This window comes from Desmodus rotundus, chromosome 5, assembly GCF_022682495.2.
Source record: "Desmodus rotundus isolate HL8 chromosome 5, HLdesRot8A.1, whole genome shotgun sequence".
NCBI classification, from domain to species: domain Eukaryota; kingdom Metazoa; phylum Chordata; class Mammalia; order Chiroptera; family Phyllostomidae; genus Desmodus; species Desmodus rotundus.
Window position 1 is genome coordinate 154,976,987 of NC_071391.1, and position 24,650 is coordinate 155,001,636.

General features: G+C 53.2%; 1 protein-coding gene across 4 annotated transcripts in view; it reads right to left on the reverse strand.

Annotated features, from left to right (window-relative positions):
• KLHL29 (kelch like family member 29) overlaps nt 1-24,650 on the reverse strand; it is a 284,614-nt gene that overhangs the window by 164,177 nt on the left and 95,787 nt on the right. The window contains exon 3 of one of the 4 annotated variants that reach the window (XM_053925109.1): nt 12,009-12,120. The exons of the other annotated variants lie outside the window; for them this stretch is intronic. The gene's annotated coding sequence lies outside the window, so the exon portion shown is untranslated. The remainder of the gene's footprint in view (nt 1-12,008; nt 12,121-24,650) is intronic. 4 annotated transcript variants of the gene reach the window in all.

Consider the following 24,650-nt stretch of genomic DNA (forward strand, 5'->3'; position numbering starts at 1 on the left):
GAGCCACTGGTCCCTGTGTCAGCCCGGGCCTCCTGCCCTCCCAGCTGCCGGCTCAGCGTTCAGTGTGGTGGAAAGAGATGCAGACGAAGAGCCCGGCCGTGGTTTGGGCGGGCTCTGCCACTCCCTCGCCCAGCCCCGGGCAGGTCATCTCCCGGTTCTGGCACCAGCTGCCTCCTCTGAGAACGGGGAATACTTGAGTCAACTTGAGGTGTTGTGGGGAGAAAAACAACCCCAGATGGGGAGGGAACTTGGAAGGGTGAAGCACGCTAGTAAAACAGTCCATTAACCACTACAGCGCAGGGCTGAAGGTGTCCAGGCAAGCCCCCGAAAGAGGCAGAAGCCTTCCTCCATGAATCGTCTCTTTATGAGATAAGTACTTACTTCAAGGTCTGGGTTCCCTCTTGCTAACAGGAGTTGTAGAATCCTTGCCAAGTCCACGCGGGACAAACAGCGAGGAACCACTTGGACGAGAAGCCTGTTGAAATGAGTCTTTGCTGGGGACAAGGTCGGCTGGCAGGCTTGGCCTATAAATCAGCGCTCCCGTCCCAGCTCATTGGCTCTTGCACGAGACGAACTCAGCTCGACTCTGACAGTTCATAGCTCCTGCTCTGGACCCCCCCACACAGTAGGGATTTAGACAATGTGTGTTGAATTGAATAATTACAGAGGCAGCTGGCGATGTGAGGGGGCCAAGCCCTGTCCACTCAAGTTGGAGATTCTCTCCATAGCGCCAAGGCAAGGGGACAAATCCGAATCAGACAGGACTTCAGGCTGTTGCGGGAGTGGCAGTTCATTCGGCTAGCCTTGGCTGAAAGGGATTTCAGGGGGCGGGGAGCAGAGGGAGGTTAGCATTAACATACTTACTGTATTATGTTGCAGTGGTGATAAGACTAAAATTTTAGGATTTTTCTTAATGAGACTCCTGCATTCACTAGTTTTCCTTATCAGCGCTGGCAAGAACCACAGTTTAGCATTTATGTCCTTCGCTTCAGAATGGAGGGAGGATCATAAGAGGGATTCAAAAGCTCTCTCTGGAGAGTACCTAGGCACCCTTTCTGCTCTCCTGTGAACTGTGGGCCCTCTGCCCCCGCCCGCCCCCCACACACTGTGCTCTCACCCACGGGCACCCAGCCTGCCAGCTTTCCCAGCTCCGCGTCTGCTGAACAAAATGCAAATTGAGGCTGGGAAAGGAACCAGTGGAAGTTGAGTGTCAGGCATTTCAGAAGGCCTCCCTCTGCCCTCCCTCTCCGGCCCCAGGCTCCAGAAAGTACCCCACACCCACCATCACCACCTTGAGGGGCAGTTGCAAAGTTCTAACACTCCAGCTCCCTGTGGGGTCAGCTCTTTGGGGACTGTGACCAGGGCAACCACAAAGTCAAGCCTGTACAACAAGTCCTCACACCTGCATGCCCTTGCAGCCGCTGTGGGGCGGGGTTTATGCTGTGGGGAGGGGTTTACGCTCTGGGCAAACTCACTGGAGTGCTGAGGGGATGGCCACAGGTCCCTGTGACCGATGTGCAGCTGGCCTCTAGAGATGGCAGATAACTTGGTGTCATTCAGGATAAAAGCTGACTGTAGGGTCCGGACTTAGGGCTGGGTTTGGGGGAGACCCACCTGCCCCCCAGGGCCTGGGCCTCAGGTTTCTCCCCTTGCAGGCTTGTCCTTTGGAGCAGCCAGCCCTCTCTGTGGGAAGGGCTGCCTCACCTTCCCACCCCACTTGGATGACTATCCAACCTTGCAAAAATGCTTTTTTCCCCCTGCTCAGATTTCCCAAAAGGTAAAAAGTCTCCAGTCTATCCAGAAATAAGGAGCCACCCTTCCCTTCCTCCCCCAAATTGCCACAGGTCAAGAAGCACTCAAACAGAGCCTTAGAACAGGCAAACTGATGGCATCGCAGTGCCAAAGTTCCCGGCTCAGGGGACCGCCCGGGCCTCCTTGTTTATGGCCTAGAAACACTTCCTTTGCACACAATTCTAACATGCAGGTCCACAGCAACAAAGGCAGGGGGCGCTGTTGCTTCAGGCAAGACAACGACCATAGCAAGTTTAATGGATGAGGATGACTGTGAAAAGCAAGAGCAGGCACAGCAACCTTTGGTCATTTAGTCCAGGGTCAAACATCCTAACTTCTCCCATGGGACAGCTGGGCATCAAGGCATCACCGCACAATAAATGATACTCTTAAGGTTGCAAACTGGTTAAGAGTGTGGGCTTTGGAATTCAACAGAGCCTTGTGTCTTGGCTCTGACATTTATCATCTGTGTGTCCTTGAGCAATTGGCTTGACTCATGGAGTTTCCATTTCCTCCTAGGAAATGGGAAGACAAATAGCTGCCACTTCCAGCTGTGGGAGGAGGCTGCCTGCAAAGTGCTCGTCAGACCACACCTGGGTCGTGCAGAGGATGATCCCGTATATCCAACTCGCCGTGGAAGAGGAGAGCGGGTGATTTTCTCAACATGGTTAACATCAAAAGGGCTTTATTGGGGATAGCAGTGATAGGGAGAAGACCCAGAGGAGGAGCTAGAGGAAGTGGGGGAAAGAATGAAGACAGGCACAAATCCCCCATCACCTACAGAACACCCATGGGTTCTAAGGTGCTTGACATATTTTATCTAACTCCATCCCCCTGACTTGGTCGCAGTTATTACAAAACTCCATGTTACAGATGAAGGATCTTACACAGGTGTGAAGACACTTTCCTAAGGTTACCCAGCTCATCAGTGGGATTCAAATATGGATCATCTGAGTCCAAAGCCAGTTTCTTAGCCCCTAGCCCACGCAGGAGGACATGAGGGAAGGCTCGGCAGAAAGTCTAAGGGAGGTCTCTGTAGATGCCAGGGAGGTGGTGGGAGGAGCAGCACCCAGACTGGGTGGGCGGAGGAGCTCCTGCTCACGGCCCCCCACTGGCCCCGATGCCAGCACATGGGCCAGGAGGGCAGGCTGCACCTGTAGCTTCAGTGGCCCAGAGAGAAGGCCCTGGATGCTGAAGCCCCCTTGCAAAGTCTGAGCATCCTGCTGGCGATCTGTGACATGGCTGAGGGGGAAGGAAGCCCACCAGAAAACTTCCAAGACATGATCCTCCCCACAGAGGGTGCCCTGCAGGAGCCCCATTACCTTCCTCTCGCAGGTAGGGCCCAGAGCCTTCTCCAGGGTAGGGAAAGGACTGCCAAAAGGAGGGTCCTCTGGGGGAGCCCCCTACACACCCTCCTTCCTCATGCTCCTCGGCCCAGACGGCTGGCAGGGGACATGGGAACACTCCATCACAAACCCTCCTAACGCTCATCATCTGGATTGTGCATCCAGCAGAGAAAAAGACCTACAGAGAAAACACCGAGGTGAGCGAGAGGGGTCTTTGTGAAATGTGGGCAGTAATCAGAATTTGTATCCAGAGGAAAATGATGATTGTTAAAACCTTATATGCAGCCTGAACTCTAGTTTATGATAATGTAACATTTCCAGCAATAATATTTGGGGAGGAAAAGAGATGAAAATGAACTGAACTTTATTCAGGGATCTCATTACTCAGTATGGTTCCTTTTGCTAAAATATAGAAATATCTATAATGAGAATTTGTATTGTCCTAAGGAAAAGAAATATATGAAAAAGTGACCTGAAAGCACGGGACACTTTCATATGCTGTAATAGAGAAGTTCCTTCCCCCTGAAGAGTTCAGTTGTGTAAACAGCCCATTGAAAGGAAAGACTTGGGCAATCGGTCCCCAGCACCTCCCCCCACCAGTGTGTTCTGCTATTCTCCTGGTCTGGGGACCCGGGAACAGGAGTCCACGTAGTATCCCAGCCTTGACCTCCAGCAAGGACTGGGACATCCCAGTGAGTCCACTCCTTGATTCCAACACAAGCAAACAAGGCGTGCTTTGTTCTCCCTCTCTCCACCGCCCAGCTCCAAGGCTTTGTTTTTGTTGTAAATGGTCAATGAGTCACAGAGGGTCAGACTGAAAGGCTTCTGCAAGCTCCTCACTGTCTAACCTTCCCATTGCACATGTTCGGAAACTGAGGTCCTGGGAGGTACCGGCACATGCCCTGGATCCCATGAGACTGGAGAGGCCAAGCCGAGAAAATTAACCCAGTGCATACCCCATCCTGTACCCTGTTTCAAGGGGGCTGGCCCTGCCTGGGCTGGAGTCTGTCTGATGGAGGCCTTCACCCTCCCCTGGAGGGGCCACGGGTCCCCTTCAAAGAGATGGGAGGCTTTTAGTCCTGTCCTGGTCTCCCTGCATCTCCCTTACCTGGCTTCTCTCCCAGACGGGAGGGCGATACTCAAAGGTGGTTTATGATGACACCCCCTCTGCTGACAGCCGTCAGCCAGGGTGACAGCATAGTCCTGGGCCAAAGCCCGATCCTGCCATGGAACTGGCTTGGGCTGGCTGGGGGCCGCAGCAGCTGTCCAGAAGCCGTGGCCCTGTTGGCCAGCAGGGAGTTCACAGATACTACAGAAGGCATATTCTGGGGCTGAGCGAGCAGGTGAGAATGCCCAGGAGGAGGTGGAGGAGGAGGAGGAGGAGGGGGTGGGGACAGGGGCCCTGGGGTCTCAAAGACTGAGGAGGCCGGAGCTGCAGCTGGCTGGAAGAGGAGTCCTGGACGGAGGAGGGCAGGAGAGTGGACGAGCCAGTTTTCCCAGGGAGGCCCATGCCTGCCTGGCGGCTGCAGCTTCTGCTGGAGCCTCTGGGCACAGGCTGCCATGGAGCCTCAGAACTGCCCAGGGCCTGGAAAGTGCATCTTAGGGCACTGTGTGGAGATGAGCTCCTTCCCCACCCGCTGCACGGCAACAGGGGTCTGCACCAGGCTCTCGGACTGCACACTTTCCCCATGCCCCAGCAGTCACTGGTCAGAAAGGTGAGCACTGCTCCGAGCCCTCAGAGGGGGTGGGACACTTGGATGCTTTGAGACTTGCTCTGGAGTTACAGCTCCCACACCATCCAGAGCCTCTCTTGGGGGACAGATTCATGACATTCATAGGGGTCGGAGAAGAAAGGGGAACAGATATGGGGTGGGTCAGAGCTGGGGGCGACTGAGGAGGGCAGGTGATAGCCCAGGGCCCAGGAACAGGACATGGGTTGGGTGGGTAGCTCTGGGCCAGGCCCAGCGGGGAGTGCAAGCTGAGCACAGACAGTGCCTAATGAGGTGCTAAGAGGTGTCCCAGGCACCTTACAGGCCTGGGTACAGGCCCGCTACTGCTAAGGTGTGGGCACAGCACCCCAGAAGGGGTTGTGCCAGGGACTGGGCCTGGGAGAGGCCACACCAGCATGGAGGAGACACCCACAGGCTCCCTGGAGAAGATGACGTTTGCTTGGGCCTTGGCAGGATTTCTGGGGTTGACTTTCCAGGCCGACAGAATGGCAGACACACAGCCCAAGTCAGGAAAGTGGGTTCCTCACACAGAGGGGCGGGGCGTGAGTGAGCATAGAGCACCTCCTGGAGAAAAGGGGTCAGCCTCCTTCTGCCTGTGGCTCGGAGGCTCGCCCCTCCCCAGGTGGACCCCAATTCTTCTATCTTTTAAGTGAGAAAACTACAGCACAGTGAAAACGCAGTGGACATTTAATATAAAACTTAAAGGGTCAGGGTGACACGAGAAAAGGTGTCCCAGGTCACCTTTCACGTCTCCTCCATTGTAGACCCCGCAGAGGGGCTGCGGGAAGGAGTTTCTGGCCCGCGCCTGGGGTCTGCTCTAGCTCACGGAGCATTGCGGGGAGGTAAGCCCCCAGCCCACTGAACCCGTCTGCTCCACCACAATAATAATAGTATTTACTCTAATTTCCACTTTGGACCTACCCTTTATTCCATATTTCTTATGAGCCACACATTTTCTTATTTACTCCTTGGTGCAACCCTCCGAGTGTGGTATTTGTGTTGTGCCCATTTCATAGATGAGAAAACTGAGGCACAGAGGTGAAAAATGACTCGTCCATGTAGTAGTTGGTCGAGTCAAGATGGGAACATCCCCAGTCTGCAGGAAACCCAAGCACCCACTTCCCCCCTCCACATCACTAACCTCACAAAGCTCAAGGAGAAGAAAGATAAGCACAACTCGGAGGTGTTGCATCCAGTGCTTGTCTAAGGGTGGGAGATGGTCCAGTGCTTGTCTAAGGGTGGGAGATGGCGAGCACACTCAGTCCTAGCTACAGGCCCCTCCCATGCCCATCCAGCCATGTGGCGTGGACTCTCGACACACGAGATGCAGAAGTGGAATCCCACTGGGAGAGAATCGGGAAACACGGGTGTCTGGTATCCACTCTGCGTGTTGAAAAGATGGGAGAAGAATTTGGAGAGGCTGATCATTTCAAATTTTATATTAATTGAGTTTAATATATTTTTTTTCTAAGAAATTGCTTGTGTTTCTAAGTTTAAAGAAAAAAGAAATCTGCAGATGGCAGGCCCCTGAGCTAGAAGAAAGCGACTAAGAAAGGGGACTCCTGGGCCTTGACCTTGGCACTCTGCTCTCTGCTCCCATCTTCCCTGTGAGCCTGTGGCCTCAGCTCTGAGAAGCAGCTGACAAAGGGGCCAGCCCTGAACTCTGTGTGACAGGCAGGGGCACACCAATCACCACGCTGCCCCAGCCCGCTGTGTCCCCTTCCCTAAAGCCCCACTGTCCACCTCAGAGCTATCAGCATAGACGCACATGGGTGGGGAGACTTGGTTCTGTGCCCAGGACAGCACCTCCCCAGCCCAGACCGGATCCCGAGAGCTTTGGAAGCAGGGACTCTGCGCACTAATTCTGCCTGGGCCTCCCCAGGGCCGGACTAGAGCAGCGTCCCTGGGGATTTGCTGATTGGCCAACTGGCCCAAAGGTCCACTTCCCAGGCCCTCTCTTGTGAGCAGCTCAAATTCCAAAAAGTCTGCCAGGAAGTGAGCTGTTTGTGAGTCGGGCTGTACTTCCCTGTGGAGAGAGCCATCATTGGTCATAGGGCTGCCTGGCAAGACCACAGAGGCCAATGTCACAGCCTCACTTGCTGAGCCGCGGCACAAAACCCCAGAGTGCACTGGGGCACTGCCCTGGAAGGCCTGCGGGGTGGGTGGGAGGAGAAAGAGAGGAACAGGTCTGCTTTGTTCCTTCACATTCGTGTGGGTGTGCACGCGGGTGTGAATTAAAGGGAGGCTTGTTGAAATCGACTGATCTGGAAACTGTGACACTTGGCCTTGACAAGTGCAGTTGCTGGGCTGTCTGATCATCTGCTCCCCGGGAGCCCAGGAGGCGGGTGCCATGGCCCCGGGGAACCTGGGTGGCCAGCTCTGTGTGCACTGGGCCTGGGCTCCGACAATCAGACCAGAACTCAAAGCTTGAGAATCGTGCCTGATCATTCACCTCTTCAGTGAAGCATGCCTGACCAGTGCCATCCTCGGCGAGGGGGAAATACCAGCTGACACGTGAGGCCAGGCTTCTGCCACGCTGGTTCCCTCGCTCGCAGACCCTCCTCGGAGGAAACTCTGCTCTGTACGTAGATGCTGCCGGGGCTGGAGCCGCTGAAGCCGAGTCGCTGCCGCGAGCGCTCAGGCCCTCGAAGGAGGCAGGATGGACCGGTGGTGGTGGGCTGTGCACACATGGAGAGGTGTGGTTTCCTCGGGGAGCCGTCTACGAACTTCCTCTAACACAGTTGTGTACAGCTCAGGGCTGGAATGAGCTGTGCCCTCCACGTGCTCTTTGGGCTTTCATGCAAGTTCAATGTAGACCCAGGTTGATGAAATATCTTCTATGGGACAGGTGTGCTGGGTGCTGGGGGCATTAAGACAGATAACACAGGGGATCCTGCCTTTAAGGGGAGGCATTCATAGTTTATCGCAACTGCGACAAGAGTTATCACAGAGCAAAACACAGGGCGCTGTGGGAGCAGAGACGGGGCCTCCAAGCCCAGAGGCACAGTTGGAAAGGGCTTCTGCGAGGAGATGGCGCCTGAGCCATCTTCAAAGGCAGGGAGCCAGGTGAAGAAGGGGTACAGGACATTTTAGGCAGAGAAAACCACCTTTGTAAGGAAAACAGAGGTAGGAAGCTGGAGGGTATATTCAGGAACTGAGAGGGGCTTGGGGTAAATGGAGCAAAACAGGCGAGGGGGGCTGGGGAGGTGAGGTGGCGGGGGGCAGAGACTGAGACATGGTCTCGAGCACCTGCTGGGTCCCAGAGCGTGGGGTCTGGCAGGGGCGTCCAGCTGAGAACAGCTAAGGGCCCCCTAGGGCAGTGATGGCAAGGATGGGGAAGAGGGCCAATGTGGAGAAAATCGTCAGGAAGTAACCTTGATAAGCTCTGGCAGTTGACTGGCTATTGAGTTCATTAATTTCGAGTGCCTCCTGTGTGCCGAGCTAGCAGTGGGGCGGAGGAAAAGAGGTGTCTAGGATGAATGCCTGTTTTTAGGCTTGAGAGACTGGGGGCGGGGGTGGCGGAATTCTACTGAGATCGAGAATATTGGAGGAGGGACAAATCCAGGGACACCTTTGATGGACACAGAAGAACGTGAAGGCTGGGTGAGTCCTTCCCAGGGGAAGTAGGTGGGGAGGACTCCTCCAGGTCGGGGGATCCACAGAAGCAAACACAGCGGGGACAGATGGAACGTGGCTTATTTAAATGGAAAAAAGAAAAGAGCTTGACCCTCTTCACTGAGTTCTAACATTGGAGTTCTGAGAATGGGAACTCACCCACCAAGCCCCCCATGACAACCCCTCTTCCTAACAGTTCCTCAAATAAACCAAGCAAAATCAGCGATTTGTTGACCAAAGATGACTGCGCACCTATGTGGCAGGACGCAGGTGCGGTGGCCAAGCAGCTTCTCTAATTTCACAGAGGCACCAGGAATGTTGCCTTTGGCCACCCTGGGAGCCCTGCGGCCTGCCCTCTTCAGCAAAGCTGAGTAGGCCCCTGTCAGGATGGGTCAGCCAGAGGGAAGAAACTGGCAGGGGTGTCTGCGGTGATCTCCAGGGAAAGCCACCTGCCCACCTTCCTTTGGGGTTGTGGCCGCCCACCTAACCCTTGCTGCACTCCCAGAGGCCACCGAAGGGCTCTCTGATCAGGGGCCCTGTGGCTCCATGCCCCCTCGTCCCCCTGGACTGTGTTCCTCTGCCCAGGTCTCTGGAGGAGTGTGGAGGGTTAGAAGAACCGGAAAAGTGGGAAGCCCAAGGTGCAGCTCCTCGGATGAGAAACAGGTAATTGCATTTCACGTTCCTTGGGGGCTCCCCAACGCTGCTCCCTGGCAGCACAATTACAGATGCCTCCCCCCTTACAAACCCTTCCTATGTGCTGCACAACCGAGTACACTTTCTGCCTGTCCAAATTACAAGAGACCAAAATGCACAAAAGCAATAAACACAGGTTTTAACAGCAATCAGATACCACTTATCGTAAACAATGGTTTTTGTGATTTATTGCGTGTGAAGCAGGTTCAGCATTACTTCTTAGAAGATTTGGTTAGTCTCGTTTTCGAGCAGTGTGGTAGGCAGCCAGCTGACGTCAGAAAAAAATTGTTCAAGCGCAGCAGATTTCAAAAACAGGGCCCATGTGGTGTTAAAATAACAATGATAATAGAAAAATTGGGGTGGCTGTAGGCTGAGATGGAAGTCTCAAGACAGAGCCGCTTGGGGTTTGCAAGTTCCCCGACAAAGCCCACACATCTTCAGTGCATCCCGCGTGTGCCTCACCCTCCCTTCCTGAGGTCCAGCGCTTCTGGCCCCTCCCACTGTCCTCCTGTCCCCCAAGTGATGTGGGAGGGAGGAGGAGACTAGGAACCAGAGTGGGCCAAGGGGCAGTCTGGATGAACAACACCTCAAGCTGCTCAGCTTCCCTGCTTGGGCCTCAGTCAGTGCTGGTCATCAGACACTGGATGAGTGTAGAAAAGTCAAGTTCACACAGCAGGTCTGTACCAAGAGGCAGTGATTATCCAAAAGAAAGCCGTCCCCATTCTGGCGAGAGTGGTCCCTCGTCTCCTGGGCCCTGCCCTGTCCCTTTGCAGGGAAGGCACTGGGGGCACTGCCAAGGACAGAGGCTGGCAGCGGGAGACAGGCTTAGGAAGCAAGGAGGAGGCCCAGACTGGAGCAGTTTTCCAGTATCCTAGGACTCCACGTGGGGCTGTCAGGGAGCTCTGTTTTTGTTAATCGTCTCCAGTGGGGTTCTCTAAGATTGCTTGCCAAAAAAAAAAAAAAAAAAAAAAAAAAAAAAGGATTAGAGAAGTAATCCCCAAATAGGAGTCAGGCAAGTTCTGTCTCTTTGGCCTTTTCCCCCTCTCCATAAATTCAGCATGTCACCATGATTTTAAAGGACAGGCACAGGGAGGAACTCACTCCCAGGCAGCGTGCCAGCGAGGACCTTTGGGAAGAGCCATGCTCCCACGGAGACAGGGGCCCTGTCCTCTTCTCTCATGGGACCATCACATGGGACCAAGGGTGAGTGACAATGGACTACACGAAGCCACCTTGGCTGTACCCCATGGCCAGAGCACAGGGACTGGTTCCAAGGGAAACTGAGGCAGAGTGAATAGTGTCTCACGGGAAGCAGAGCCCCCATTGCATGGGCAGAAAAGTTACTTGGGCAGGGGATTTGCTCCTGGAATCTCCTGGACCTGGAAGAAGCCCCCTCTAACCAACACGCAGCCCCCTCGGGCCTGAAGGAGTGTGGGTCACATGTGTGCGTGCACACACATGCAGCCTGTGGCCGCCCCATGCAGGAAGGCCGTGACCCTGCCGGCGCTGGCCGAGGCCTCACTTCCGCCTGGGAGACGGAGTTCTCTTGCCTTGGCTTGGAGCAGAGAGCAGAAAAATCACTGAGCTCTGCTGATCACAAGAAGGAAAATGGATTTGTTCGTGACTACCCAGTCCCTGGAGAACAGCCGGGATGTCTTGTTTGAAGTAAATCCTCAGAGTATCACCAAGGTGGAAAAACAAATACCGTATTTTGCCGTGTATAATGCACTCCCGTATATACTGTGCTCCCATGTTTTTGGTCCAAACTTCCAGGAAAAAAATCTCTTTTATTTTTTAATTCATTTTTTTATTTATTTATATTCAGAAACAAAACTGATTATTGTATTCTAGGGTATCATTTTTCACATGGATATCGCTATTGCTTTCCAGAGTTTCACTTTTAACATGTAAGCATAAGTAAAAGAATTAAAAACATTTATACAGATATGGAATTAGTACTACCCACATATAATGTGCATCCTTATTTTTCCCTCAAAATCTTGGGCAAAATAGGATGCATTATACACTGCAAAATATGGTATATTGCTTGCTAACATTTATTGCATACTTCTATTCCAGGCACCGTCCTAAATTCCTTTCGTAATTAACTTATTAATGCTCACCACAAAACTATGCCATAGGCATTATTATCCTCCCTAGCTTGCCTAAGAGGAAACCGAGGCACGAGGGAAGAGGGGAGCTTGCCAAGACCACTCAGCCGGGAGGCATGAACACTGCGGTCTCTGCCTGTCCCACGCACATTCCTTTCCAAGGACAGCCCTGACTCATTTCTTTCTGCGTGCTCCCCTGCCGAGTCTTCCTTGGCTGGGATCATTAGGAAGACAGGTGGGACTAATGTCACTTAAAACAATGACATCACAACTCACCTGCTGGCGTCAGAAGTTGCCAGCAGCGCCCAAACCCTACCTGTCTGTTGTTGTCGGCTGAATGTCCCCGCCAGCCACCCACTTCTGTCCTGAGAGATGAAGCCACCAGAGCCACACACCACGCAGAGTGTCCAAACTGTGGGGTCGGCAGCCCCGAGCTAAGCATCAACGTGTCAGGCCCCGACGTCGCATCCCAAGACAGCAAACAGGAATTCCAGAAAAACACAACACAACTTGCTTTCCAATAAAGACAAAACTGACACACTGCTCAGAGATAGTCTCAACACCGAGACAAGTTTTTCCACAATCCCCACGTCTTCCAGCACCCTGCCCTTACAGACGTCTCATCCCTGGCCTGCGATTGTTGTTGTGCGGAGGAAGACTCGAGAAACATCGCCCTCCGGGACTGCTTCCTTAACGCTCCTCACTTTGTGGGCACCCTGTACCTTGCAAGTCACCACGGCGCCCAGGTCTGCGCTGTGTGGTTGGTCACTTGACGATGCACAGCAGTGTTATTTTCTCCGTCTCGAGTAGGTCATTTCTTAGATTAAGGGGCTCCTGGAAGGTAGAGCTGTGTCAGCTGCACGGCCACCCCGGGCCACCCCCACCCTCCCCCTCACCTCCACCCACAGCAGCAGTTTAGAGGGGACCAGAATCACCTGGGGAGCTAATTTAGTTTATTTAAATGCCAAATCCAGAGCCGCACTCCTAGAGATTTTGATCCAGTAGATCTGGCATGTAGCTCAGAAATTCCCATTTTTATTCAAATGTCCTAAATGCTTCTGAGGCTGGCAGTCCGAGGTTCGTGTTTTGGGAAACATGGCTAGCTGGTCTCCAGGACGGCATCGGATGGTCTGAATTGTGTACAACCACCCAAAGTCACACGTTGCAGTTCTAATCCCCTACAACCCAGAATGGAAGCCTGTTTGGAGGAAGGGTCTTCACAGAGGTGATTAAATTAAAGTGAGGTCCGGAGGGTGGACCCGAATCCAATACACCTGGTGTCCTTCTAGGAGGAGGACATGTGTGCCCGGACAGACGCGGAGGGCACAGGTGGGAAGACAGCCATCTACGAACCATGGAGAGAGGCCTGGAACAGATTCTCACACCCTCAGGAGGAACCAGCCCTGTCAACACCTTGATCTTGGGCTTCTAGCCTCAGAATCATGAGAAAATCAAGTGCCCTCGTTTGAGCCCCTCAGTGGGGCTGCTCTGTTTCAGCAGCCCTCGCAAACTAACACAGCATCCATATCAGATATTTTGCAGATACTTTTTTTTTTTTTGGTGCAAACTCATCTTTGCCAAACCTTTGACTGCCCTGACTTCTTCACCGGCTACTCCTACCCCAGGGCAGGGACCTGTCGCCACCAGCAGCCTGTCAGGCCTGGCGGCAGCCTGGCGGCAGGACAGAAGATGGCTGGGAAAGGCATCTTTCACCAGCCCCGCACCTGCCACAGCACCCTCTCCAGGGAGCTCCGGCCTCTCATCACTTCCCCCGCCACTCACTAAGCTGTGCTCTCTGGGGCCAGGTGCCACCCAGCTCAGCCACCTCCTCTGAAATGGTGTGGCTGTCCTCCCCGCCTGCCAAGTAAGCGAGGCATTATTCCCTGGAAGGCCTGGCTGGTGACAAACAGGGGCCCTGTGGGCAGACAGACCCTCAGGAAGGTGCCCCCTTGGCTGGGCCCACCTCTGGTGAAGAGGTGGGCAGACTGGCAGTCCTGTTAGAGGCTCTGCTCACAGTGACAGCCCACTGTCACCCCCACCATGCCTACGGTGACCCCACACAACAGACCCCTTAAAGCTAAGGATGCTGGGATATCAAACCCAGAGACTACAGTAAACTGGAGTGTGCCAGATGAGGGAGTGGCCAGTCCCCAAACCTCAGCAGCCACAGTGGCCACCAGCCCTCTGCCTCCCAGACATCTTGTGTTTCGAGTCATCCCTGGCCACCACGACTACCAAGAAGCCTTTCAGCAGGCAAGGTTTCAACTGGTGGAGCCCTCCTGCCACGGGGCACGCGGCTTTGTGCCAGATAAAGGGCCATTAGGGTGCTCTCAGATCACCTCCTTCTCACTTCCTCCTCTCCTTGATCCTGTCTCCCTGGGGGGTGTGGGTGGCTGTGTGGCCCTTGTGATTAACTCTGCCGGGACTGTAATCTCGGGAAGGAAGGGGATGGAAATCACTTTTGGAATATAAATCAAATAGGATTTCAGTTGAAGTTATTTTACAAGAAATTAATTGACTTGTACCTGCCACAATACACTGATAAGAGTTCACCGCCAGGCCCATCAGGAGTAATGAAAAAACAGTTAATAAAATTGGGCTGTCAAACTCAGCCCACGCTACACCTCCCTGGGGACGTCCCATGGCCCCTGGGTCACGGCGGTGGGGTGGGGGGGGGGGCGGGGAGCACGCCCGTGTGCAGGGGCCAAGCTCCGGCTTTGTGTGTTTTTCTCTCTTGTGTGGGATTATTGGAGTTTTAACGCTGTAAGATTCTTAGGGCTGAGACTTTTTCCTGAGCTGCTCTGTATTTCTATATCGTACTGTGCACATATTAAAGCGCAACCGGAGGAAGGATTCAGGCTAGATAAGAACTTTTTTGCATTCAGTAGTGTGTATTTTTTCATTTGCACGGCCTTCTAAAGAGAGATTTCTCCTCCCTCGTATTGACTGTGAATGACCTTAAGGAGGAAGGAGTGGCAATATTTAATTAAAGCCACCTCCAGCTCTTCCTTTCACTCTCCCAAATCCATGGATGAGAAGAAGTTATAAACTTAAAAAAAAAAACAAACCACACCACATACATGGAAAGATGAGGGAACGTACCGTCTCTACACTGCAATCTAATTCAAGACCCTGGACTTAGCAGCCAGCCCCGCTGCCCGACTCAGCACTTCCCAGCCCGGTGGGTGCCATTGTCGTTTTCATCAGAGATGTGAGTCTTTGGGAGGCAGAGAAAGAAATGATTCCTGGGACTGCACAGTCCTCCTGGACACCCAAAGTGGCTGCTTCCTGTCTTCAGCTCTTCTCTTGATTTTTTCATTAGATTTTAATGGTTACCACAGGCCAAGCACCATTCCAGGCACCCCCAGTCCCCTGAATGGGAAATCGTTTGATCTGCATGAAAGCCCCACGAGGAGATGCCTTCCGTGCATTGAACTGGGCTGCCCCACCAAAGTCACAGGTTGAAGCCCTACCTGGGTGTGACGGTGTTTAGAGGTATGGCCTTTGGGAGGCGATTAGGTTTTGATGAGGTCAGGAGGTGAGGCCTCAGGGAATGGAAGATGGGGTTAGTGTCCTTATAAGAAGAGACGAGGGACAGCCACAGGAGGCTGCCACGTGAGGACACAACGAGGTGGCCATCTGCCTGCAAGCTATGAAGAGAGCTCTAGCCAGGAAATGACCACGCCACCACCTTGATCCCAGATGCCCAGCCTCCAGACCTGTGAGGAAATGAATGTGTCTCGTTTCAGCCGCCTAGTCTGTGGTGTTTTCGTATGGCAGCCTGGGCTGAGGGCTAACGCCACAGGCACCGTTTTTATCATCCCCATTTCATGGATGAGGGAACAGAGGCACAGAGAACTTAAGTGACTTGCCCAAGGTCACACAGTGAGCGGCGGAGCCAGCCCTGGCACCTGCAGCGTAGCCGAGCCTCTGCTTTTATTGCTGCAGGGAAGCTGCCTTTTTTTGTGCCAGGCTGTGCTTTGTGTTAAATGTTCCCACGAAAAGTCATTGTCTCTGGAAGCTGCTTTACTGACTTGCTCGTATTCAGTCCATGGGCCATGGGAATCGAGGGTGGGAGTCCCATATGTGGTCAGGTCCAAGGAAGGCGCTCAGAAGGGACTCACGAGGCACCGTGTCAGGGGTGTGGGTTTCTGCCTGCAAAACAGAGGGACCTACAGCAGGGAGGCTGTGGCAAACTGTCACTTCATGCTTTTCTAGATCCCTGTTCCTCTGCCATCAAACAGTGGGCTCTGATTTCCCTCTTCTTGAGCCCAGGCAGACTCGGGATTCTCTTGTAACTGCCAGAACGGAACAGGAGTGACAAGTTGTGTCTTCTGAGGCTGTCGTCAAAGGCAATGTGGCTTTCACCTGTTGGTTGGGACACCCCTTTCCCTGGCCCTGCGTGTCCATGTAAGAAGTCCATCCCCTCGAGGCCACCATACTGTGAGGAAGCCCAGGCTGAGAGGAGAGGACTGAGCAGGTGTCCCAGCGGATGGCCCCAGCAGGGGTCCACGTTGGTGGCAGCGTCCCTGCCAGACACGGGAGAGAAGCTGCCTCTGAGATGCAGGGTCTGCAGGGGAATCACCCAGCCGAGGTCCTAGATGTTGCAGTGACAAGCTCTCCCCGCTGTGCCCCTGTCTGAAGTCCTGACCCACAGACTCTGAGCAAAATGAAATGGTTATTACACCTCTAGCTTGGGGGTGGTTAATTATAGAGCGACAATGACTGGAACAGATGCCAGGTCAGATGGCCTTGCTGGTGGCTGCCATTCACCACTCCCCGCCCCTGCTTAGCATCAGGCCACAGGGGGCTTGGGCCAGACTCCAAGCTGGGGGGCTGAGAGGAGAAGCCCGACAGACGGGTGGACAGATGGACAACGGACCCACAGACAGCACCACAGGAGTGAATGTACTGCCCCGGATGCATTTCCAAAGGCCAGGCCTCAGTGGGCCTGGCCCCTCGGAACTGCGCACAGAAGTGCGCATCCTGGGTCTCCAGTCTGGGCTTCTTGAATCAAGAGATGGGTAGTCACACTCGTGAGCAGACACTAAAAACTGAGGCTTAAAACATGTCCCCTCTTCCCAGCGGCTCTACAACTTCAGGAAGCTGAGTCCCGGGGGACACCGGGTCCCAGCAAGCGAGCGGGTGCGACTGTCGTCACAGATGTGGAGCGTGAGAGGGAGGATGGGCGTTCCACTGTCACGCAGGCAGCGCAGGCTGGGGCTGGCGCTGCGCCCGTTGGCGCTGGCGATCGGGAATATGTAATCCTATTAGCCGGCGGGTCAGAGAAAACAAACAGCCTTCTGCAGTGGGCACTCCTCCCTCGGGGGGTGTTTCTCCCTCACCTGCGATGTTCCGTAAGTCTTCGCTCCTCTCTAACGTTACAGGACCCTGACTCACCCTGTGCAGAGATTCTCTCTTCAGTGCTGAGTGGGGGAGCCTGGCCCTCACTTTACTAGTGAAGGCAGAGCTGCCCGACAAAGGCACGCAGGGCGATGCCTCTACGTTACACGTGTGGCTGCAGGGTCGGGACGTGAGCCTTCCCATCTCTGCAACTGCACAGATGCAAGCAGCTCCATCTTCTAATGAATGACCTGTTTGCAAGGCCAGCCAGTGGCTCAGCCTGTTGGAAGGCGAACCCCCAGCGGCAGGAAGGGGACTCCATGTGGAATATATGTGGGCAGCTTCCCGCCCCTGTTTGCTCATCATTTTTCTTAAAGAAGAAAAAGAAAGAACTCCGGGGTTTGCCTGCACAATGTGCTGCGTCCCCACAATGGCTGTGAAGCCGGTCCTCACACCTGAGTGCGCACAGCCCCCATGGTCGGCTGGGTGGGGAGGGGAAGCTGACCTAATTAGCGGGGTGGCGAGCTGCCTGGTGTTGGTAGTGACAGACGGCTGGTCCTCTTCAGACACCTCCAGGGCCGGGAGGCTGTTTCTAAACTGGGTCAGGTGTCCTCTAAAGCCCACCCTCCAGGGAGGGGCTGGGAAGGAGCTTCTGATGCAGACACAGCCACACAAACCCACCTGTGTCCCCAGTCACTCCATCCTCTCTTCCAAACCACACACAGTGCTCTGCTCACAAGTGAGGGTGAATGTCTACCACCCTGGAAAATGCTCCTTCCGGCCACCCAAGCTGGCCCAGTGGGAGCGTCATCTGTTCTCTGGACCTGTCTATAGGTGGCTCTGAGGGGGTACGTAGGGGAACTCCCCTTCTGGATAATAGGGCTTCAGGAACAGACTGAGCTGGGGTCCTGAGAGCCTGTTCAGGATGCAGGGAGGAGGCAGGACCCCCAGGCAAGGCAGCACCAAAGCCAGGGTCACCCAGGCATCCCACCAATGTGTTCACTGTCAAGGACAAAAGGGGGAAACTGTGGATGAAGGACAGCCAGGAGAATGGGCTCTGAATGCAGGGGAGAAGCAGCTTAACCCCCGGCCTCAGGCTCCCTGGTGGGAGGCCTTGTCCCATGCATCTGAGAGAGCACTGGCCTCCCCTCCCCGACAGAGCGCACTGGGGAGGAGACAGCCCCACCTGATGCGAAGCAGTCCCTCGGGCAGGGAACACTCAGGCTAGATATCCTGAACAGGGCTCTCAACCTCAGCCTTCCCCTCAGTGCCTGGGCCTCAGTTTCCCCGCTTGCAAAGGCATCTGGCAGCAGAAAGTACGGGACAGTGGTGAACAGCTTACACTTCAAAGGGTGAACTATTTTCAAGTGTAGAGTGTAAAAGGCCAACAGGGCAGAAGACCAAGCATACTAGCTAAAGGGAGGAAAGAAATGAAAGATGTCCATTCTGTGGGACGATGATGGACATAGGACCTTCTGGAAATGACTGCCTCTTGATGGTAGGTTGGCAGATCACAGTGCCCAGGCTGCCCATAGTGGAGGTTGGAGTTGGCTGCCTGGTAGAAGATGAGGATACCGAGACCATCAATGGAGGCTGAGGGGCTTGGGAGGAGGGGCTGGGGGCACACCCATGCACCAGGGCTTCAGACCATAAGCTGGGAGCTGTGGGGAAACAGTGCCCGGCCATGGCTCCCAGGCTTGTGCCCAGAATGTGCTGGTTCGAGGGCAGGCCACCCCCAGGGATCACTAGAACTATGGCCTGATTGTGTGCCCACCCTGCACCAGAACCAGATGAAATCCATTACCCAGTCCCTTCTTCTGGCCCAGCCAGTGCCTCTCTTCTGCTAATTCCAGCTGCAGCAGGAGCTATGACCCCCTTTCCGGGAAGTCCCTGAGCCAGGCTCTACCTCCAGGCCCCCTAGACGGACACCCTTGGACTTGCCCTGGAGCTCCAGAGGGCATGGCTGGCCAGGCTCAGCTTTGCTGCTCCATGGAACACACAGGGCTGAGTCCCTGCCTATAGCCAGAGGACTCTCGCTTCGGGAGCTGGGACAGGGACTGGAGCAGGAGCGCCCAGGGTGCAGCAGGAGTGCCAGTGTAGACATGCCCAAGGCCACTATGTCACACCCCGGTAGCCCCTGTCCAGGCCTTACAGGCCCCTGCTCCAAAGTGCTCAGGCTGGTGGGCTGCCAAAGCACCGACTCTCTGACTGATTTTCTTCCAAATGAGTGAATTTCCCAGGGAACTGACATTTGTCACTTTCAGCACCAAATATTATTTTTTTAAAAAAGATTTGCTTTGGACACTTCTGAAATATACTATGAACTTGTCTGGACATAAACAGAGCATATGGAACATGACATTCTCTTCCCTCTGTGACGTGGAGTTGTCCTAGAGAAGACCTATTACTGTCCTGAGTTGTCACCTGGATAAGCTGTCAGGGTCTCTGGAGGCCCCTCTGGCCCCACGTGAGTGTCCTCGTCCTCGGGAGCCAGAAAGTCTGGGGCACACAAAGGGGGGACGTGGTGGGTGTGAGGGGAGCTGCTGGAAAGCCCGATCCCCTCTGAGACGAACCGCCTACCAGTGAGCCTCGGAGCCACATGGCAGCGTCTCAGGAACACACTGTTCTCTTAGTTAGGGCAGAAATATGTTCGATGCTGATCACGCAGGCCGATGAGCAGGCCTCTCTTCCTCCCTCCCTCTATTCTAGCGCCCTCTGCTCAGAGGGCACAATAGTGTGCAAGAGATCCTGAAATAAGCGCAGAAGGAATGTTGCTGCCCTCCACTGTTCTCGAGGCACTGCCAAGGTCAGAGATCCAGGTGTGCCATTGTGCAGCGGATGAGATTTCAGACAAGCTCCACAGCTGAGCCAGAGGGCTGGGCAACCTCTGAAGAATGTACCCCCGGGCCTGGCTACTACAGCGGCACCCAGGTGCTCAGGAGCCAGGGAGCTGCAGGTGATGTTTTAAATTAAAACATCAAATTCAAATGCATCTTAAAAAACGATCCATTGAGCGGCTGCTTCTGGAGCAGGGGAGTCGACCGGGAAAGGGCGCGAGGACCTTTCTGATGGAAATGTTCATTTTCTCGGTGGGGCGAGGATCACACGGACTGACGGCTGCGTTTGTCAGTCGGTGCATAACCGGTTGAACTGCAGCAGAAGTGACATTGAATTTTATTTAGACAGGACCTTCAGGGTGGGCGTGGTAAGGAATTCTGGGGAAACGAGTTTTGCAGATAAAAATGGTAACAGTTTAACAATCAGGAACATTTGTTTTAGTTTCACTATTTTGAAAGAAAACTAACAATACTGCAATATTCTAAAACTTAAAAAAAAACAAACCAAACAAAAAAATCCAAACTTTTAAAACTCCTTTGCTGACGTAGGCACTTCAACCTGAATACCAAGGACTGGGCTGGATGATGATGGAATTAAACATTTTGTCCTGAATTTACTCTCAGTGTCCACACTGCAGAGCTGTTCCCACTGCTGTCTGAGAGCGGCCTCGCTCTCCACCCTCAGTGAGACTGCCCGGGCTGGGCAGCTCGGTAGGTTGGAGCATCATCTGGATACACCAAGGTTGTGGGTTTGATCCCCGGTCAGGGCACACCCCAGAATCAACCAATGAATGCATAGATAGGTGGAACAACAAATCAATGCTTTTCTCTCTCTTCTCTCCTTCCTCCTCCTCTCTCAAATAAAAAAAATTAATAAAAATTAAAAGAAATTGCCTGCGCTTGTATCACCTCCTTCCCCGTAACCAGCAGTCATCATCACTACAGTGGGTCTCAGTGAGGTTCACTGCAACCCCCATCAGCCCATGCTCTTGCCCTGGAGAAGCTCACAGTCTAGCGAGGGATTGCTAGACCCCAGTCTGGACCAGAAGAGACGCTGGCTCATGTGTCCATACTCAGAAGAGCTGGGGATTTCTGGCTTGAGTCTGGACTGCCAGCCGCCTTGAGTAGCTGTCTCCTGCATCCTGGATCCCCGAGATGACCCAGTTCGTCACTGCGCTGACGGCCCCAAACTACCAGGAAGCAATTTCAGCTAATCAAGACGCTCATCAGCTCTGCAGACTGGGCCACAACTCTTCCAGACAGCACACGCGGGCCGGGAGACGCTCGCGCAGACAAGCAGATGCTATTGCCACTTTTGTTCTCATTAAACAGTAGCATAATCATGATTTATAAAAATATTCAGATCTTGAAAAGCATGTCAAAGTGCAACCTCATCAACTGAACTTGAAAAAGTTTCTTGCTCCGTGTGCATGATTTGAAATCGGATTAAAAATATAGCTTCAAGGAGACGTGGAGTTAGGGAAAGTAATCAGATTTTAAAACTCTTTTCTAGGAAATGGTTAATTATGTTTCCAAGCTCAAAATAGATTTTTTTTTCTAAACCTCGAAATCAACTCCCAAAAGCTTCAAACAGGTTTTTAAATCAGAGAAAATGTGTTAAAAAGTAGTCTCAGAGTCACAGTTGATTGACACATGAAAATCGTGTCGCTGCTGCCAGAATCTTGTCTGTGTCCCTGTCTTTCTGGCCTGGGTGGGATGGGGGTGGGGAGAGGCTGGTGGTGGTCAAAGGGCATCTCTCGGTAGAGAGGATAGAGTTTTTCCCTAACATGGGTCTTGATTTGCTAGAACCACAAACCAGGATCTAATAAAATGATACCAGGTGGCTTGCAAATTCGTAAGGTTTAAACATAGCAAGTATATACCCAAATAACTGGAAATTATAATAAAACTTTCTCCATGACTTCCCATCACTTACCTGCTTCTTTTTCCCATTCCACATCTTTGTTCTAACTATTGAACAGCCCCTGCACTCTTTCCAGACATCTGGAGCCTGCCACTCATTTCAAAACCCAGGTCAAGTTCCTCCTCTTCCAGGAAGCCCTCCTCCTGGACTTAGTGCTTTCTGCACACCAGTGTCTGGCATGCCCGTCCCACCCTGTGTCCTTCCTTGCTAACTCTGTCTAAATATCTTGCTCCTCCCTTCCAGGCCCTGCTAGGAAGAGTCTCTCCTTTAGGACAGAGATGATGTCATTCACTGTCCCCTGCTAGGGGACAGACAGCACAGGGCCCACCATACAGTAGATACCAATAAATGTTTGTGGGTTTATGAAGAGTTCCAAATCAATGAACTACTCCCTCAATGCTAAACCCAGAGCAAATACACTTAAATAAACTATTAAGCCTTGTACTCTAGGAAAAGAAGAAAAAAAAACCCTATTCATTCATTCCTACCCTTCTCAGCCAGAGGGCATGGGCTTTATTTCCAGAGAATGGGCCTCAGAGATTAAGGTTTTAGAGTCCTAAGCAGCCCACAGAGAAAAGATGTATCATAAGCACAAGGAGATTGCCAAGCTATTTCCCTCACCCCTCCACTGTCTCCTAAGAGACCACGCCAGGGTCTGGGAGATTCCGGGCTCTAAGTCCTGTTTCACGGTAAATTCATTCCAGGTTTGCCTCCTCAGGGGCGGGTGGGAATGGGGGCCAACCACATTCTCTAAGGGCTGAAGACCCGTTTCTCTTCTTTCCAGTGCTGACTCACATTTTTATTATCCCATCAGTTACCCCAGAGCCAGGACACTTCACCAAATCACCAAGAATCCAGCCATTGCTTGGGCCCGACAGCCCTGGAGCGAGAAAAGGCATATTCTAGACACTCCTAACTTCAGTGGAATGTGTATCAAATCGCCCCCATCTGCCCAATTCCTACAAGTGGTGGCAGCCAACCCCTCAATTCCCTCTCCAACCCTCCCCCAAAAGGGACAGATGGGGACAACTCTAAACTGTCTATGGAAAAGCTCCACTGCCTTGGGCAGGAGTGAAGCCCGAGCAGCCAGAAATCAAAGGGAAATGGGAACCCGGAAATGACTGCAGTGGGTACGCCAAAAAAAAAAAAAAAATCCAAAAAGTAATAAAGTCTTGCAAAACTGTTTCCTCAGACAGCCAGAGGGAGGAAACTGTGGAACAGCAGACAATGGCTTTGGGAGAATCTGCAGGATCCCCTCCTGTGCCTGCCACAGTCCTCCTCGCCACCAAAGGGGGTGTGCTCAGTCACCAGCACCTCGGTTAGGTTAGCGTGCCCCGGCTGAAGTTCAGGGTGACTTCTCCCTGAGAGCTCTTTAGGCTCTGCCACTTTAAGGTACAGAGGAGGACAAAATCAAAGGCCTCCCCGGGTCTTGAGAGGCCTGGAGCAGCCTCACGCAGGCCCTCCCTCAGGTCTCCTGGGGTCATGCTGCTAATACTGTGGCTACTAGTCAATGAGACCATTTCAGTTAAATTTAATTTAACTTGAATAGAATTAAAAATTCAGTTCCCTGGCCAGCCCCCTGAACCACATGCTAAATGCTTGACTGCAGCAGGCAGCAGAGTGCAGAGTGTCGCTGCCACCGTGGAGAGTTCTGGGGGCAGACAGGACCGGTCGAGGTGGTCCCTGCCCCGTGCCCAGAAAGCAGCGCCGTGGCTGGGTGCTGGCTGGAGCAGAACCAAGTTCCCCTTCTGGTCCACTCCCTCCCTCCCCTGCTTCCTGACCCCAGCCAGCGGGCCTCCCCATGCCCGAAGGTCTGGGGCTGCTGCTTTGCAGAGCACGGGGAGGCCCCAGGCAGCGGTCTCTTGCCTGGCTGGGCACCTGCTCTTATCTGCCACATCCACCTGATGTCAAGGCCCCTCGCTGGCAGTCCAGCCTCCAGCCTGCTTGGCACCGAGGCCGAGGGAGAGATGGAAGCACGGTGTCTACCTGGGACCGCAGAGAAGAAGCTGACTGCTGCCCACGCCCCAGGCCTCCTGACTGAGAGGGAGACCCTTGCCTGCTCTCCAGGTGATGACTTTTACATGAAAACAAACAGACAAACACACAGACAACTGTCATGCCCAGTGTTTGAGTTTGGGAGCCCACAGGCTCTTGGTTTCCCTGCCAGTATATGAGGTCTGTCTAGAAAGTATCCAGCCATATACTATGAAAAACAGACATTTATTGAAGAAGATACAAGATATAAGAAACATTGTACATAGGTCAATGATGCTTCAGTCCCCTTCAAAGGAGGCACCTTGGGACTTCACACAGTTCTCACAATCGCCATCAGCTGCCCCATCATATTTTCCTGAATCTCATGGATGGTGTGAAATCTCTTCCCTTTCAAAGGTAATTTTAGTTTTGGGAAAAGCTAGAAGTCACAGGGCACTGAATCTGGGCTGCAGGGGAGCTGAGTCATCTGGGTGATTTGATGTTTCACCAAAAAACTGGACAAGATGTGATGCATGAACAGGCACGTTGTTGTGATGAAGCTGTCAATCACCAGTTGCCCATAGCCACAGCCTTGTGAATCATCTGAACAGTTTCCATGAAGGAATGTTCAAGCTTAATGTAAAATGCAAATTTGTTGCTCTACTCTCTCAGTCATTTTGAATGTGATGGCCACACAGTACACACGCTCATTCAACGGCATCTACCGCCCCCACTGACTAGTACAGTGAAGTCGTCATTGTTCACACACGCGCACTCCAGTCCACTCTCCCTGGCTGCCACACTATATCGATGTTGTGCGTCCCACTGTCGTTATATTAACAATGGTTGGACTTTTCCAGACAGACCTCATGCAATAAGATCCTAGGATTCTGGCCTGCAATCCTGAGCCAACCATTCCTGCAGTCCTTAGACCAATCTTTGTCCCCCTGGACACTCTCTACCCAGTGCTCAGGTAACACACACTTCTCTTCCAGAATGGTTCCATATGGCTGCGTTCCCTGGGGCCCTGGCAGTCCCCAGTCCTGGCCACAGTCGTGCTGGTAGGGCTCCTGTCACGCGCACACATACACCAGCCTCCTCTCTACCCAGCTGTCATTTTCGCTCTGTGGACCCCCAGGCTGCAAGGTTTTGTAGGAGCCAGTAGAAGATGCTCAGGGGCCTAACAGGCCTTCCCTGACTCCTCCAGGCTTCGTTCCTCTGAGATCCCAGGGCACCTTTCAGCTGGGCTCTGTCTCTCTGGGCCTGGGTGACTTTGGGTGTATTTG